This window comes from Ambystoma mexicanum, chromosome 2p (assembly GCF_040938575.1).
Source record: "Ambystoma mexicanum isolate Mex_15411 chromosome 2p, UKY_AmexF1_1, whole genome shotgun sequence".
Lineage (NCBI taxonomy): Eukaryota > Metazoa > Chordata > Amphibia > Caudata > Ambystomatidae > Ambystoma > Ambystoma mexicanum.
Window position 1 is genome coordinate 1,304,842,200 of NC_090923.1, and position 16,517 is coordinate 1,304,858,716.

General features: G+C 50.9%; 1 long non-coding RNA gene across 1 annotated transcript in view; it reads left to right on the forward strand.

Annotated features, from left to right (window-relative positions):
* The first annotated feature begins 14,859 nt into the window (after nucleotides 1-14,859).
* The window catches only part of LOC138567447 (uncharacterized), a 424,841-nt gene continuing 423,183 nt past the window's right edge, over nucleotides 14,860-16,517 (forward strand). The window contains exon 1 of the long non-coding RNA XR_011302209.1: nucleotides 14,860-15,075. This is a non-coding gene — a long non-coding RNA (uncharacterized lncRNA). The remainder of the gene's footprint in view (nucleotides 15,076-16,517) is intronic.

Genomic DNA, 16,517 nt, shown 5'->3' on the forward strand with positions numbered 1-16,517 from the left:
GTCCAAAGCCAAGTGCAAATCTTGGTATGACTCTGACCTAGCTACACTTAAATGTAAGTTTAGGGCAGCTGAGAGGAAATGGAGGGCTTCTTGTTCATCCTCTGACAAACTGGCCTGCCGCCTGCTCCAAAGACAATAACTACTCGCTGTCCGCACCAAGAAGAGAGTCCACATTCAAGCCTGCGTTTCTGCGGCATCTAACAACTTCGCCAAACTCTTTAAAATCTGCAAGGAGCTGGCCAACCCTGCTGCAGTTTCCACCCCTCCTCTCGCCTCCCAGCTCTTTGCAATGCCCTTGCCTCTCACTTTATTTCTAAAACCCAGGACATCCTGTCCACCCTCTCCTCTGCTCCCCCTCCCCTTCCCTCTCCTTCTCGGCTTGCTGACCCTCCCTCAGATACCCCCTCCCTCTTTCTCCTCCTTTCCTCTTTTCTCCCCTGATGAGGTCACTAGACAAGCCTGATCTATGAACGCCTCATCAAAACAGGTCCATCCCTGTTCCTCTAAAATCATTAAGGACCACATTGATACCCTTGCTATGGCCCTCACTGATTTCTGCAACCTCTCCTTTGCCTCTGGATCTTTCCCCTGTCCTCTGAAGCATTCCCTTGTGCATCCTCTCATCAGGAAACCCTCAGCTGATTCCTGTTGTCCGGCTAACTATCGCCCAAGTTCCATGACTCCCTTTTTGGGCAAGCTCCTGGAAAAGCTGGCTATCTGTTGGCTCTCTCCATGACCACCAATCTGGTTTCAGAGCTTCTGAACATCCGTGAAGACCTGCTCTCTAACCTTGACTCTAACACTCCCTCTGTCCTCATCCTACTTGATCTCTCCTCTGCTTTCGACACAGTCTACCACACCACCCTGCTCAATCGTCTCTGTGACAACCTGGGTATCACCGATCAGGCTCTGGCCTGGCTGACCTCTTTCCTTTCTGAGTGACCCTCCGAGGTACAACTTGGGTCCTTCCTATCTTCTATCTCCCTCTCTATCTGTGGTGTACCCCAGGGGTCGAACCTCTCACTCTGGCTTTTCAACCAATACCTGGCTACTCTTGCCTACTGCATTCCCATTTTCTGTTCAAACTTCCAGTGTTATGCTGATGACACCCAACACATTTTCAGGCTTCCTTCAGCCACCTCCTCTCCTTCCCTCATCTCTGATTGCCTAACCGCCATTCAAAATTGGTGTGCTGCCAATGATCTTTGTCTAAATGCCAATAAGAATGTGATCCTCCTCATTGGTACACCTTCTCCATCCTTTCCTCTCACTCTCTGGCCGGCCTTCCTGGGCCCTCGTCCTACCCATACCTGTGAGGCTAAGAACCTCAGGGTCATGTTTGACTCCACACTTTCCTTCGCTGCACACATTTCTGATGTTTCTAAAAAGTCAAACTTCTTACTGCACCTCCTTAGAGGTACTCTGCCTTTCCTCTCCTTCCTTTAGAAGCTCACTGTCTCCCAAGCTCTGTTTCTCTCTAGGGTGGACTACTGTAAAAGCCTCTTTCTAAATCTACCTGCCTCCACTCTCCGCCCTTTACAACTAATCCAGAACAGGACTGCAAGACTTGTCCTCGGCATCAAGACCCGGGATCGTATCTCTCCAGCTCTGAAATCCCTTCATTGGCTCCCTGTGGATGCAAGGATTACATTTAAAACCCTCTTCATTGTCCACAAGGCTTTCTGGGGCCTGGGTCCAAAATACCTTCAACTATCCCTCTGTAAATACCTCCCCTCTCGAGCCCTGCGCTCCTCTTCTTCTAACTCCCTCAGGGTCAGTCGTTTTTTAAAGAAACAAGCTGGGGGTAGATCTCTGTCTTCGGATGGGGCCTTACTTTGGAAAAGCCTTCCGAAACTTGAGGAGAACCATCTCCAGTTCCAGAAGCACCTCATGACCTTCCTCTTCGCTTCCGCCTTTGCCTCTCTTCTCCCCTGCTGATCTGTTTTCTCTCTCGGCACTGTGCACCTGGCCACCCTCTGTCCTTCGGGCCCAGGTACCTGCTCACCCTGTCTCCTTCCTGCACTGCTTCTGGGCCACCCCTGCACTGGGGCCTGTATCTTTACCCATAGAGCCCCCCCTCCCACTTTCTTTCTGCACTCATCAGATATACCCTATCTGACTCATCTAGCACTTGCCAGTTGCTGGCTGCACTTCCACTGTTCATTGCCGTTATTTATTTATTTATTTTACTTATTATTTATTCTGTTTCTCTCCTCTGTTCTGCACTTTCCACTTTGCCCCCTTCCATGCACTTTCCCCCTTCTTCCCTTTTCCATGCACTTGCGCGTTCTCAATGTCACTGGGCCTAGTAAGATTGTTGTTTTTGTTTCTCCCTTGTTCCCCTCCCTTTGCCTGGTCGTGCTCTGAAACACTTGTGTACGAGCATGATATAAATAAAATATCATATTATATCATCCCCACTATACAAAGATGAGCAATTTGTATTTCGAATATACCCTGTCTAGAGAAAATGTGTCTGCATTTTATGTGATTTGTATTCAAGGGCCATTTCCACTAGGTGTTAGGCAGCATATTGTAAATTATAAGGGCCCTCATTACGACCCTGGCGGAAATCGAAAAACGATGGCGGAAATGCAATACCGCCATCGAATAGCGCTCGGTGCGATTATGACCCGTCACCGTAAAGTACGATGCCATTAGCGACACCGTAGCGAACGCCAACGCTAACTGCACCAAGTACGCGCACGCGCGCCATGCCAAACCGTAATTACCACCATGGCGCAACGGTACGCGAATTCCGACCCTAGCGGACATGTACCTAACGCCATCAAGCATGGCGGAAAGTACCATTCCGCCATGGTGAGAAGTACGGCATCGCAAATCAACCGTAAACGGCCCAACTGAGTGCCTGTACACCACTCCCTGGCCACATTGCACAACTCCTCGTAGGTGCAATGAAGTTACACAATGCAACCAGTGAAATTTACAAGTCACCCATGCATGCCAACTAACAAATGAATCCAGGGGCTCCAAGTGCCTTGTGAGTGGGCATCCATATCTGCCATGGCACCATTGCCGCACTGATGCAGCACAGGCATGTGAAGGTCCAAGTACAGCAACATGAGCAGAAAAATGAGACAAACAAAAACAGAATAGAAATTTAATGCACCACAAAACCACCAAGGCCATACAGCCATCAGGTCATGAACCCCAAAATACATTCCAGTATTGTGGGCTGCATCCGCAATAAATGACCAGCTTCTGCTTGTGTGACGCCCTGTTCCATCATGGTACACAGGGGCTACATTCACGTTCAAAAAGGCAACACGGAAGCGCCTAGAACCGCAGGGCCGTCCCATTAGGTAGGCACTAGTCCAGCAGAAAGGACGATATGTTGCTCCTAGCCACTAGCACTGCGTAAGGGCATGTGGCCCATTGGCGATCGTCCCATAAGATCGTAATGGTGCTCCACTGATTGACACGAAGCAGCAGGTGTCGGGAGTAAAAGCTATCTGCAGGAGTGGCATACAGATGGCAGCGGCAAAAGGGGAGGAGATACCTGTCACCCAAATGAAATGAAAAAGAATAGTATGGCCATCAGAACTACATTTGTATAACTCACTTCAATGATCACACTAAATCTACAGCCATATGCATGCTAGCCCACTCAAAAGGATTATACCCACCCAAACATCACTTGCGAATCACAACCATAAAAATCGAGGTGAAAACACCATTACAAACGAGTGTTTGTGTGCATGCGTCTGTGAAGACAGAATCCATTAGATGGGATTAGTAACGTGCATAGACACAAGTGCCTGAAGGCGCGTCGAGACAGGGAGGGTTCAACAAGGGCAGAAAGACGATGGTCCCACTATGGCAGCCCTGCATGACATAGCGCAGGGGAGGTGGATAGATTCCAAAAAGCCCTGTACATGGCAAACTCTCCATCAAATCATCTGTCCATGCATCCATACATCATTCCCTCATCCCGGTATGAAAACGCCTGATCATTTACTCACATCACATTTGAAACTTCCATTGAGTCTGTGCGTAATGCAGTCTGCAAAATCCACTGTTCTCCAGCCCGGAATTCTAGTGTTGTGAAGTAACATGTATATGGGAACGTCCTGCCTTATCGTCCACTACGCTATTGCGCATCCCATACTATTCATATCAATCATAGCATTCTCGCCATGGCCCCTGTCCCAAGGACATTAAACAATAGAACGTTATATTTGCAGTCAGACCTGTGGGCGTCTCCTCGCCGCTAGCTGAAAACCGAAAGCGCTGTCCTTCGAATTCCTCATTTGCAACATCACGTCGAAAAGGCATCTGTGACCGCTTCAAATCACAAATTCATCTATGTAGTGCGGCAGTGTGTGAAAATGGCAACTGGCTACCCTCACAAATGGGACGCCCCGCCCGTCGGTGAACCTCGGTACAGTGCTGCATGAGGGTCCACCGTTAATCGAGTACTACATTCCACTGACCCTTCACAAGTTTGTTCGCGACTGCAAAGATAGTATGTGAAGCAATGGGACCATAGCAGAATGAACATATGAACCAATATCACACTGCCATCGGGATGAAATACATGATTGCAATGGCAAGATGCCACGCGTCGAATTGCAGCATTGTCTGCGGGACGTGCTCGCCCAAAGGGGATTGCAGCTTGCACAGGTGGAATTAATCACCACAGGTGGAGGCAATACAGCTTGAAAACACATAAATTGCACACCCAACTCCCTCCCACAACCACACCCACACCAAAATGCTACCGGCAGGACTGGCGATGTTGGCCCTGGGGGACCTGATAGCACTGCAAGTACTCCAACTACAGGAAGAAGACGAACACCAACTACTACAACAACCGGCCGCACAGAGGAGACGCAGGAGGAGGAGGAGGGCAAGGCAGGGCCAGCAAGGCCCACCAGCACAGCCACTACCACCACGCAGGCAGCCCGCAATCCCACGCCTCCGAGCACATCCGTTCAACCTCACTGATGAGCAGATCCACACCCTCTACCGTTTGGACCGGGACACCATAACCGCCATTGTGGACATGACACAGGCTGATCTCGTCTGCATGATAGATAGCCCAACCGCCATCCCACCCCTACTGAAGGTGGTGTCTGTACTCCACTTCCTGGCCACAGGCACCTACCAGCACACAGTCGGACAGTTGCATGGCATTTCACAGCCACTGTTCTCACGGACACTATTGCAAGTGCTCGATGCCCTCCTGAAGCACGCAGACGACTACATTTCCCTACCACGCTCGGACCCGGAAATTACGAACACAAAAGTGGGATTCCATGCACTTGGCGGCATACCGGGTTGCATTGGTGCCATCGACTGCACCCATGTGGAACTGGTCGTCCCACATGCCATGGAGGCCCAGTACCGCAACCGAAAACAATTTCATTCCCTTAATGTACAAATGGTGTGTGACTCCAACAGGATCTTTACACATTGTTGTGCCCGATTTCCTGGATCAACCCATGATTCTATGGTCTTGAGGAACTCTACTATACCACGCTACATGGAGCGACACGCAGGGAACAGATCCTGGCTACTCGGTGAGTCTCATTTCATGCATGATAATGTGGGGTATGTGATGCGGCAATGACCTAGCAGGAAGGGGGGGGGTGCGTACGTAGCAATGTCATTCCACAAACATCCTTTATTGTCCACATACAGGTGATGCCGGGTATCCACTGAAGAGATGGCTCCTTACACCACTCCGGAACCCACAGAACCAGCATGAGGAGGACTACAACCATGCCCACTCACGTACCCGTGTAGTCATAGAACAGGCATTTGGCCTACTGAAGACTCGTTTCCGCTGCCTCAGCAGGTCTGGCGGGGCACTCCTGTACCGCCATGAGAAGGTTGCAAAGATGGTCATGGCATGTGTCATGCTACACAACATGTGCGTACGTAGAAATGTGCCCATGCCCCCTGACGCAGAACTGCAAGCACCTGAAGATGGTCATGATGAGGGTGGGGATGTGGCAGCACCTCAAGGAGTCTGCGAGGCACAGGAGGGCCGTGACATTCGTCAGATTCTCATTGATTCATGCTTCTAGCACTCACGCCTTGTGGCTGATACATGGACACGGGACTTGTGGCACTGTGTGTGTCTGGAACATGCACAATATGGACTGTACGCCTATGAAGGCCTCGTACACAAAGATCAATGTCCACACATCTCATTGGATGATCGTGCATTGTTTATAGCATATGTGAGATTATGTTACACACCCCATCGACCCGCCACCCAAGTGAGCCCAACACACCCCCTCCACCCTCCTACCTCCCCCCCGAACACCAGTGTCCGAAGATGCTCATTGTCAGTGGGCAGACGCTATTGCAAGCCCCCTCTCCGGGTATCAGGGGCACCCCTGCCTGTGGAGCGCAGGTTCCTCCCAGATCTACGTTGGGGGCTGCCCTGGACGGAACTTGCAACGGATGATGTCTCTGCCTGCTCACGTCCATGCATGTCCCTAAGGGTTTGTGAGAGCTCAGTGAGCACACGGCGCACAGCGGCAAGTTCAGCACATACGTCTTTGGACGTCGCATGCAGTTCCCCCCTCAGGCTCTCGGTGCTTCTCTCCATTTGTACTCTCAGGCTCTCGGTGCTTCTCTCCATTTGTACTCTCAGGCTCTCGGTGCTTCTCTCCATTTCTGCCCTAAGCGTCTCAGTTGATGTTTCTATGGCTGCCTTAGTACCCCCACATTCATCAGCATGGTCCTTGAGGAGCGTGGCCAGTTGCTGCTGTTGCACGATCACCTGGTCGAGGGACTGTTGCCTCTGCTGTGCCATGGCCATTTGCGGTGGTGTCACAGAGGGGCTGGTCACCTCATGTTGCCTTGCCACAGGGCTTGTGGGGGATGGCCAGTCGTCGTCTTGTGGGTGCCCCTGCGTGGTATCCTCATGGTGTACGGGATGAAACAAACAGGGGGATTGAGACAGGTCATGGATGGATCTTGCTTCGACATCCCCGTCTTCTGTGTCGGAGCATGCTGCCATTAATGGAGTGTCACCTATGGTGCTGCTGCCACCAGAGGCAGTGCCTTCTGTGGCATCCATTGGGGGGACCTGTGGTGGTGCTGTTGTGGGCATGCTGGCTGCTGGGGTGCCTGTTGAAGTTCCCTCCTGTGTGCTGCCACTTGATTTGTGCTGCTGCCGTGTCTTGATGCGTGCAGCTGAGGTGAAGGGTCTTTGGCCGTTGGTCTTGGCCCTCTTTGCAGGTGTGCTGGTAGGGGTGTCCTGGAGCTCGTCGTTTGAATCAGACCCTGTGGTGGAGTAAAGGAGGGCGAGCGTTATTCATGGGTCTGTTGAAATTGGAATGGCAATGTATCACATGCATTGGGGTGGTACCTGAGGGTGATTTGGGTCGGGGCCTTGGAGGTGGTTTCATTTTTGTGTGGAATGAGGATGCAGTTGTTTTGCAGCCTGCAGTTAGGGTGTGCCTGCTGCACGTGTAGAGGGTGTTTTTAGGATTTTTAATTATTTATGTATTTAATGTGAGTTTTAAAGTGCGCTGTCAGGCCAATGTATGTGGACGTTGTCCTGGACATGTGTTACTGTTGCACTATGTGGACACATGGTACTTCACATGATTGGACATTGTGGATTTGGCATTGTATTAGTTGGCCCACCTACCGGATTCTTCGGATGTCTGCACTCCTTTCTCCATCCCTCCGACTCCCTCTATACTCTCCATTCCAATGGTGGAGGCACAGATTTCTTCCCAGGGGGTCAACTTGATGGGTGATTCCGATCCTCCCCCGGTAGCTGTGGCAATGTTGCGATTGGCGGATAGTATGCTCCGTACGCGTATCCGCAGGTCGTCCCATCGCTTTCTGCATTGCTGTGGGTTGCGGGGTGCGGTCCCCACCGCACTTACCCGCTGTGCCACCAGGGCCCATATGGCCTTCTTGTTCGCAAGTGCCGTCCTGGTCATTTGCGTGGAGAAGACGACGGCAGCATTCTCCTGGAGGGTCTCTGTAAGCACGGTGAGTTCCTCACGGGAGAAGTGGACCTGCCGCTTGCGGTCGCACGCTTTTTTCGCTACTTTTCCCATTTCTATTGCTTTCACTGGGGTGGATGACGGGTTGGGATGTGTCTCAGGGTAGTATTTTTAATGGTTGTGTGGGAATTCTGGTTTTATAGGTGTACGGCGTGCTGTTTCCCGTTCCGGGCCCATGTTTTTGCTTCCGTTTCCGTATGTTTACGGTCACCGTACTTTCCGGTTGCCGCTCATTACGGTGACCGCTAAGATGGGTGGCGGAATTGCACCTAGGGCGCCGTACGACGGCGGTGAGGCGCGTTTTGGGGACATTTCCGCCATCGCGGACTTTCCACTTCCGCCATGGCGTAGTGCTCGTGCCCGATGGGTCGGAATTGGCCGCACTTTGCTCCGTCGTGCGATGCCGGAAACGCTATTTACGCTATGGCGGTCAGGTCAGTCACTTTCCGCCAGGGTCGTAATGAGGGCCAAGGCATTTTACATTATCAAGCACAGGAATTCTAAATGAAACATGTGCAGCATATTAAACTGTATATAATTTCAATGACCGTTTTTAAAATGTTTCATTTACTTAAAATAATATAACGAATAGTCATATAGGAACAAATATAAAAGTTTCAATTCGTTTGGAGTCCTTGCCCACCTAGAAATTCACAATAACAAAACATAAAAAGCCTAAGTACAAAGGGCCTTTAGGGCCTGTTCGAGCTAGCTCCAAATATTCTATCAACAAATTCAATGCCAGATGTCACTAATGGATCTGGTCTGGTGAATTTCTAAGGGCCTGATGATTTGTGAGGTGAGGCGAGGTCCGCCGCACTCTGAACATGTTCATAACATTTCTTTTCTGTTTTGCATTCTGCTGCAGTTGGAACTGTATGATGGGTACTGGAGGTTTGGCAGATGATAAAGATACATTCATATGTTGTCCAGCTTTCCTCGCTATACTTGACTTGGAAGTTACCCTTGTTAACTAAGGAGATTAATTTTGCATAGTGACCGATGTGTTGGGCCTAAAAAGAGATTTTGCCTCTCTTGCTTACTTCAGCAGGGTGGGCAAGCTTAGAGGCCAAGGACAGTGTCCCCCTTTTTGCTCCTCAAATAATGCTGTGTAGGAAGAGATGGCAAGGAAGGTGTCTGCCTTTGAGAGGAGGACTCTCCCTCCTCTCAAAGAGTTCTGGGTAGGCTGGCAAGTGGGCTAAAAAAGCAGCCAGGTGGAGTGGGAAGGCCAGAGCCCTTCTCTCATGAGGCTTAATGGTAGGCAGGTAGAGGGGCCCGGGGCATAGTACTGCTCTCTCCTGGTCCAGAGAAGGGCAGGCAGAGAGCTTACAGAGCCTGTCTCTCTAACTGTCTGGAAAAAGACACACAGAGAGCATGGTTAGGCACTCTCTAGCAGTCCAGGGAAAGAGAGTCCATACATTTATGCTGCCCAGATAATGTAAAGATTGAAAGATAACATTTCTTTGAGTGCCTTTTCTTCTTCCTCCAAGTCCTAGCTTCCAGATCCTTTCTGTATAGCATTAGTTTGCACTTGGGTGAGCAAATGCCTCATTTGTGGAGCGGCTGCTGAAAGTTGACAGATCAAACAGCAACGTTTTCTTCTGGTTCTAATGAAACCCATGTGGAAAAAGTCTGCTTCTTGTTACACAATATTGCCTCTACGGACACAAAAGCCTCCATAGCTTGCTTTGGAAGTGTTAATTTGCATAACAGCACCTTATTAGCTAGCACCTGCAGAAAGTGTCCATAGAATTCCTTCTTCTGTTTTTCATTCTGCAGCAGTTTTGAACAGTCTCCTGGAGGCCAGAGGTTTAATAGATGATAAGGACCCATTCTTCTGTGCACAAGCCATCATAGTTTAGTGTGAGCAGGAAGCCAGCCTTGCTAACCTAGGAGATGGGTTTTGCATAGTAGGACAATTATACGCATTGCTGGTCACTAAGGATGGACCTGCATTGGGTTTGTAATGCTCTTGCTGCATTCTGCAGGCAGGGCCAGCTAAAACGGCAAGGGCAGCGTCCACTTATTTGCTCCAGAAATAAGGTCAATGCCACAATAGAGGCAAGAACGATAGGCAAGTGTGCTAGACAGGCAGGTGGACAAGGAAAGTCAGAGCCCTTCACACACTGGGCTTTGGGGTTATTAGGCAGATAGGCAGGCAGGAGTAGGGGCGAGGAGTCCAGTCCGCCTCTCTGATGGCTCGGAGGAAGGCAGGCAGAGCGCTTACAAACAGAGTCCATCCCTTATGGTCGCCTAGAGACCACTGTGATATTGTGTAGTGCCTTATGGTCGCCTAGAGACCACTGTGATATTGTGTAGTGCCTTATGGTCGCCTAGAGACCACTGTGATATTGTGTTGCGCCTTATGGTCGCTTAGAGACCTTAACCCACCAGCTCTCGCTAACTTATCTCAACATGTACACCTGCCACACATTGTACCTCCTCATAGGTCTAGTCTAGACCTTACTGACTAGTACTATTGACTACTCCGTGCCCACAGGGCAACCCAACAGCCATTTCATGGAACTCAGACACACCACCACACACGCTACTCCTCCCGAGATCATACTCAGACAGCACAGACTCAGAACACGCACACTCCCTCTGGCTTTCCTCTCCACACCCATGCAGGTAACACCTAGGAACTCACGCCTAGGCTCTCGCACTCACGCTAAGACCTGCTGCCCACCATACACTATTACCCGCAAGCACCTTAACAGGGCTCCGACGCTAGCTCCAACCTCACATGACCAATATGAAGTCAGACATCACTTGACTAATAAGCCTACTCACGCTACCAAAAAGCTTATCCCAATTACCAACCTCAAGCCACCACAACCAAAAAAGCTCCAACACCTTAGATGTGCTCTATTAAATGTTCGCTCACTCAACCCCCACGCTTTAGAAGTCAATGATATTATTACCAACCAAGACCTAGACATGTGAGCCATAACAGAAACATGGTTGCACCCTGCCTCTGGCCCGACTATCAGCTTAGCTGTACCATCAGGTTACTCGATCTTAAGACAGGACAGATTAACTAAAATGGGAGGTGGAGTCGCACTTATCTTTAAAGACACCCTAGCCTTAAGACAGACTCCCACCACAGGGGAAGACTCCATTGACATCCTCTCAGCCAAACTTACCCTCTCCCCCAAAGACACAGTAAACATTCATGTCATATATAGACCCCCAGGCCGCGCCAATAATTTCAAAGGCATAGTCAACCATCTTCTTGGAAAAACATCAAACAAACTTCCAAAACATTGTTTCTAGGAGACCTAAACCTTGGATATAATGATAAACTTGACAAAGAAGCTACCACTCTCGCCAGAAACCTCACAGATCTAGGATTCACACAGATAGTTACTGCCCCAACCCATAATAAAGGCCGTATCTTAGACTGGGTGGCTGATGTGGCTCCACCCTCAACTCCAACACAGCCTTTCCATGGTCTGATCACAACTGCCTTCAATTCTGCATCCCCATATCCTCCTACTCCAAACCACTTATACCAGCACCGGCCATGCTAGCCAGAAGTGCCAAAAAACTTACAGCAGACAATATACGTCCCCTTCTCAACATCCCTTGCCTAGCACCCCCGTTCTCCTCCGACCCCAGCTTCTAGCAGAGATCTTCAAAGACACCCTCACCCATGCCATCAACGCCGCAGCCCCTCTTGAAAACAAAAAAGAAAATAAATCGTTTCACTCCAACTCATGGTTCACGGGGGACTTATTAAATCTTCGCCAATGCAAGCGCCAAGCCCTCAAAACATGGCAGGCCAATCCCTGTGATGCCACCAAAGTAGACTTTCTCAGTATCTCTAAAAAATACAAAAATGCCATATTCAAGGCAAAATCAGAAACCTACAATAAACGTATCATGGAAGCCAACTCACACTCAAAAGAGCTTTTCACCATCTTTAAAGAGCTCACTATCCCCCCAATCTGCACAGATGAGATTGTTAAGGATGAGGCCTGGTGCAATAGCATTCAAACAGCAATGTTAAATAAAATAGACCTTCTTCAAAATAAAATAGCAGAACACTTTAAGGCTCTGCACCCCCAACAGACCCTCTCCGTCAATACCGCCAAAGATAAGCACACCTCCAAATTCAATTTCTCTCCAATCACCGAGTCGGATACTCTCCACATCCTCAAACAGCTCAAACCATCTCAATGCAAAGGCGATATATGCCCCCCAACATCATTAAAGAGTGTGCGGCACCCCTCGCACCGATCATCACAGCATTCATTAACGCCTCATTCAAGACGGGCAAAGTCCCTGACAGCCTTAAAGAGGCGTGGGTGCGCCCACTCTTAAAGAAACCAACCCTGGACCCTGCCCAACCTAATAATTATCGGGCCATTACTACGGTTCCATTTCTCCTAAAAATCCTAGATAAAGCTGCACACATGCAGATACAGGCCTACCTGGAAAACAACTCTGTCTTAGGTAAAAGGCAGTCCGGATTCCGCAAAGGTCATGGCACTGAAACCGCCTTACTAGATCTGAAGAATCAAATTACCCTGATCTTAGATAAAGGCAAGCCGGCCTTTCTGCTCCTCCTAGACCTCCCGGCGGCATTTGATTTAGTCGATCACGCCATCCTCACGAACCATCTCACTCAGGCCGCACATTTCTCCAAACAAGCCACAAATTGGATCACCTCCTTCCTCGAAGGTAGAGTGATGAAAGTGTTTTCCAATACAGCCAACGCAGAGCCTACCACCATCAGGTATGGAGTCCCTCAGGGCTCATGTACGGCTCCCACCCTCTATAATCTTTTTACCAAACCTCTCTTTGATAAACTGGACGCACTCGGGATCACATACACCAACTACGCTGATGATACCCAAGTACTCCTCCCGCTCACAGGACTCTACCACCAGGACGCAGCCACCCTCCAGAATATATACGCCACCATCCAAGCATGGATGGCCACAAACGGTCTATGTCTTAACGGAGATAAGACCGAAATTCTCATCCTTGGCCAAAAATCCACTCTCACGAACCTCGACCCACTCTTCACCAACTTCTGCATAGACAATTGTGTCATCCTAGTTCTACCTTCTGTTAAAACACTAGGAGTCCACATTGACGCATCACTCTCCATGGACAAGCAAGTCAACTCCATTGTCTCTGCCTCCGCCCTGAGCACTAAGCTCATTAATGCAATCAAACCTTTCCTAACTAAAGATAATTGCCTATGCATTGCCAGAGCCACCATTGGAGCCAAACTAGATTATTGTAATGGCCTATTGGCTGGCACCTCCAACTCCAATCTCAATAAACTCCACACAACACAAAATAATGCACTAAGAGCAGCCCTCAATATACCTAAAAGGGACCACATTGCACAAGCCAGAAGGGAAGCACACTGGCTACCTGTTAAAGAGCGCATTACATTCAAAATACTTACCAACGCACACAAATGTATTAACCTGTCTGCACCTTCATACCTGTCTGACACGCTAGTCAGATCTCACTCCACTAGACCAACGAGACAATGCCACACCAACCAACTTAGGGTCCCACGCATCAAACGAGCTAGAGCAGGTGGAATAAGCTTCCCTACATCGCCCCTAAGCTATGGAACGCATTACCTAGCACGCTCAGAGCAGAAACCTCTCTCACTGCCTTCCGTAAAAAAAATTGAAAACCACCTTGTTCAACTAACTCCTCCAACGTCATGTCTTCTGACCCTCTCCTCTCTTCTCCTCCTCTCCTGTAGCTACTACTTTTCTCTTGCAACTAAGTAATGACTTTTCTGTATGTATAACAAGTCATGTTCATATCTGTAACAAGCGCCACGATGCCCTCTGGGCTGCCTGTGCGCTTAACAAATGCGAATACATAAATAAATAAATAAACATCTCTCTAACAGTCTAGGGAGGTGAGGCATTCCGTCGCTGTCCAGGAAAATAGAGTCCAGTACATGTTTGCTGCTCTGATAATGTAAAGCTTGAAAGATGCAATTTCTTTGAGTGCCGTTTCTTCTTTCTCCATGTCCTAGCTTCCAGATCTTTTCTGCACAATGGTAGATTACACTTGGGTGAGGAAACGCCTAGTTTCTAGAGCCACTGTTGACATAGCAGATGTATATTTCAAGCTGGCAGAACAAACAACCAAGTTTGGTTCAGATTCCAAAGAATAACATGTACAACCAGTTTGTTTCTTAGCAACCAAAATTCCTTGCAAAGCAAGCCTTCCTCTGTGGACACAAAAGCCTGTTCATCTTGCTTTTGATGTGCTTGTTTGCATAACAGCACCTTATTGGCTGTCAATATTGCATATCCGCACTCTTGATCCAACCACAGAAGCCGCAGGTACACGGCCCTCCCGCCTTGATTGACAGGAGATGCCTTCTTTGAATACACAGACTACCTCCAAGCAACCAATGCAGGGAAGAGGGTTAGGAAGAGGTTGTGGGTAGGTATGAGTATTTAGGCTAACTGGAAAGAGGGTAAGAAGCATGAAATGAATGTGTAGAGGTAGGACAGGGTAACACACAGATAAACACTGGTTTTCTGATACACCCAGAACTTCCTGCCACTGACCGCAGCACACCTGACGTTTTTTTCCTTAACCTTAACCTCCCACATGGAAACATACATCAATTAACATATTCCTGCCATTTTATCCTCACTTCAAGTGACATTTGCCTGCAGCCATGCCCCAAGTGCCCTGGTCCAACCCACATAAAGTTGTCAGCACTCTCACGTGAGTTTTACACCCGGTGTAACGTCGAAATCTGCTCAGCCGTCGAAAAATGCTTAGGGTGCTACTGCGCATGCGCTGTGTTGGTGAGCATGCGCAGTAACGACTGGCAGGAAAGCATTTTTCGACGGGCAATTTCGCCCAAGATAGCGCATTGATAGCCCATTTTCCGACATTACACGGGCCTGTTAAGAGATCTCCCTCCCTCCCAGGGAGATGCAGAGTGAGAGGGAGGCAAATCCGAGGGGAAGCGAACTGGCAGATAGCCGGAGGAAGCTGGTTCACCGCCTATGTTTACACTCTGCAGAGGCGATGCCGTTTGATCCCCTCCCTTTTCCCCTTCAGCTGACAGGTAGGAAAAGGAGCACCTGAGGGTGGGGGAGTGGTTATGCAGAGCATTCGGGTGCTTTTAAACTCGAGTCCCGTTCTGGTTTGTTGTCCCCCCTGCCCCCCGCCAGTGTCGCCTTGTCCCCCTGCCAGTGTCTCCCTGTCCCCCCTTCCCCCTGCCAGTGTCTCCCTGACCCCCTTCCCCCTGCCAGTGTATCCATGTCCCCCCTTCCCCCTGCCAGTGTCTCCCTGACCCCCTTCCCCGTGCCAGTGTCTCCCTGTCCCCCCTTCCCCCTGCCAGTGTCTCCCTGACCCCCTTCCCCCTGCCAGTGTCTCCCTGTCCCCCCTTCCCCCTGCCAGTGTCTCCCTGTGCCCCCTGCCAGTGTCTCCCTGTCCCCCCTTCCCCCACCAGTGTCTCCCTGTGCCCCTTGCCAGTGTCTCCCTGTCCCCCCTTCCCCCTGCCAGTGTCTCCCTGACCCCATTCCCCCTGCCAGTGTCGCCCTGGCCCCCCTGCCAGTGTCTCCCTGACCCCCTTCCCCCTGCCAGTGTCTCCCTGTCCCCCCTTCCCCCTGCCAGTGTCTCCCTGACCCCCTTCCCCCTGCCAGTGTCTCCCTGTCCCCCCTTCCCCCTGCCAGTGTCTCCCTGACCCCCTTCCCCCTGCCAGTGTCTCCCTGTCCCCCCTTCCCCCTGCCAGTGTCTCCCTGTCCCCCCTTCCCCCTGCCAGTGTCTCCCTGTGCCCCCTGCCAGTGTCTCCCTGTCCCCCCTTCCCCCACCAGTGTCTCCCTGTGCCCCTTGCCAGTGTCTCCCTGTCCCCCCTTCCCCCTGCCAGTGTCTCCCTGACCCCATTCCCCCTGCCAGTGTCGCCCTGGCCCCCCTGCCAGTGTCTCCCTGACCCCCTTCCCCCTGCCAGTGTCTCCCTGTCCCCCCTTCCCCCTGCCAGTGTCTCCCTGACCCCCTTCCCCCTGCCAGTGTCTCCCTGTCCCCCCTTCCCCCTGCCAGTGTCTCCCTGACCCCCTTCCCCCTGCCAGTGTCTCCCTGTCCCCCCTTCCCCCTGCCAGTGTCTCCCTGTGCCCCCTGCCAGTGTCTCCCTGTCCCCCCCTTCCCCCCGCCAGTGTCTCCCTGTGCCCCTTGCCAGTGTCTCCCTGTCCCCCCTTCCCCCTGCCAGTGTCTCCCTGACCCCCTTCCCCCTGCCAGTGTCGCCCTGTCCCCCCTTCCCCCTGCCAGTGTCTCCCTGTCCCCCCTTCCCCCTGCCAGTGTCTCCCTGTGCCCCCTGCCAGTGTCTCCCTGTGCCCCCTGCCAGTGTCTCCCTGTCCCCCCTGCCAGTGTCTCCTTGTCTCAACGCCAGTGTCTCCTTGTCTCCCTGTGCCCCCTGCCAGTGTCCCCCCGCCAGTGTCTTCCTGTCCCCCCTGCCCCCTGCCAGTGTCTTCCTGTCCCAACGCCAGTGTCTCCCTTGCCCCCTGCCAGTGA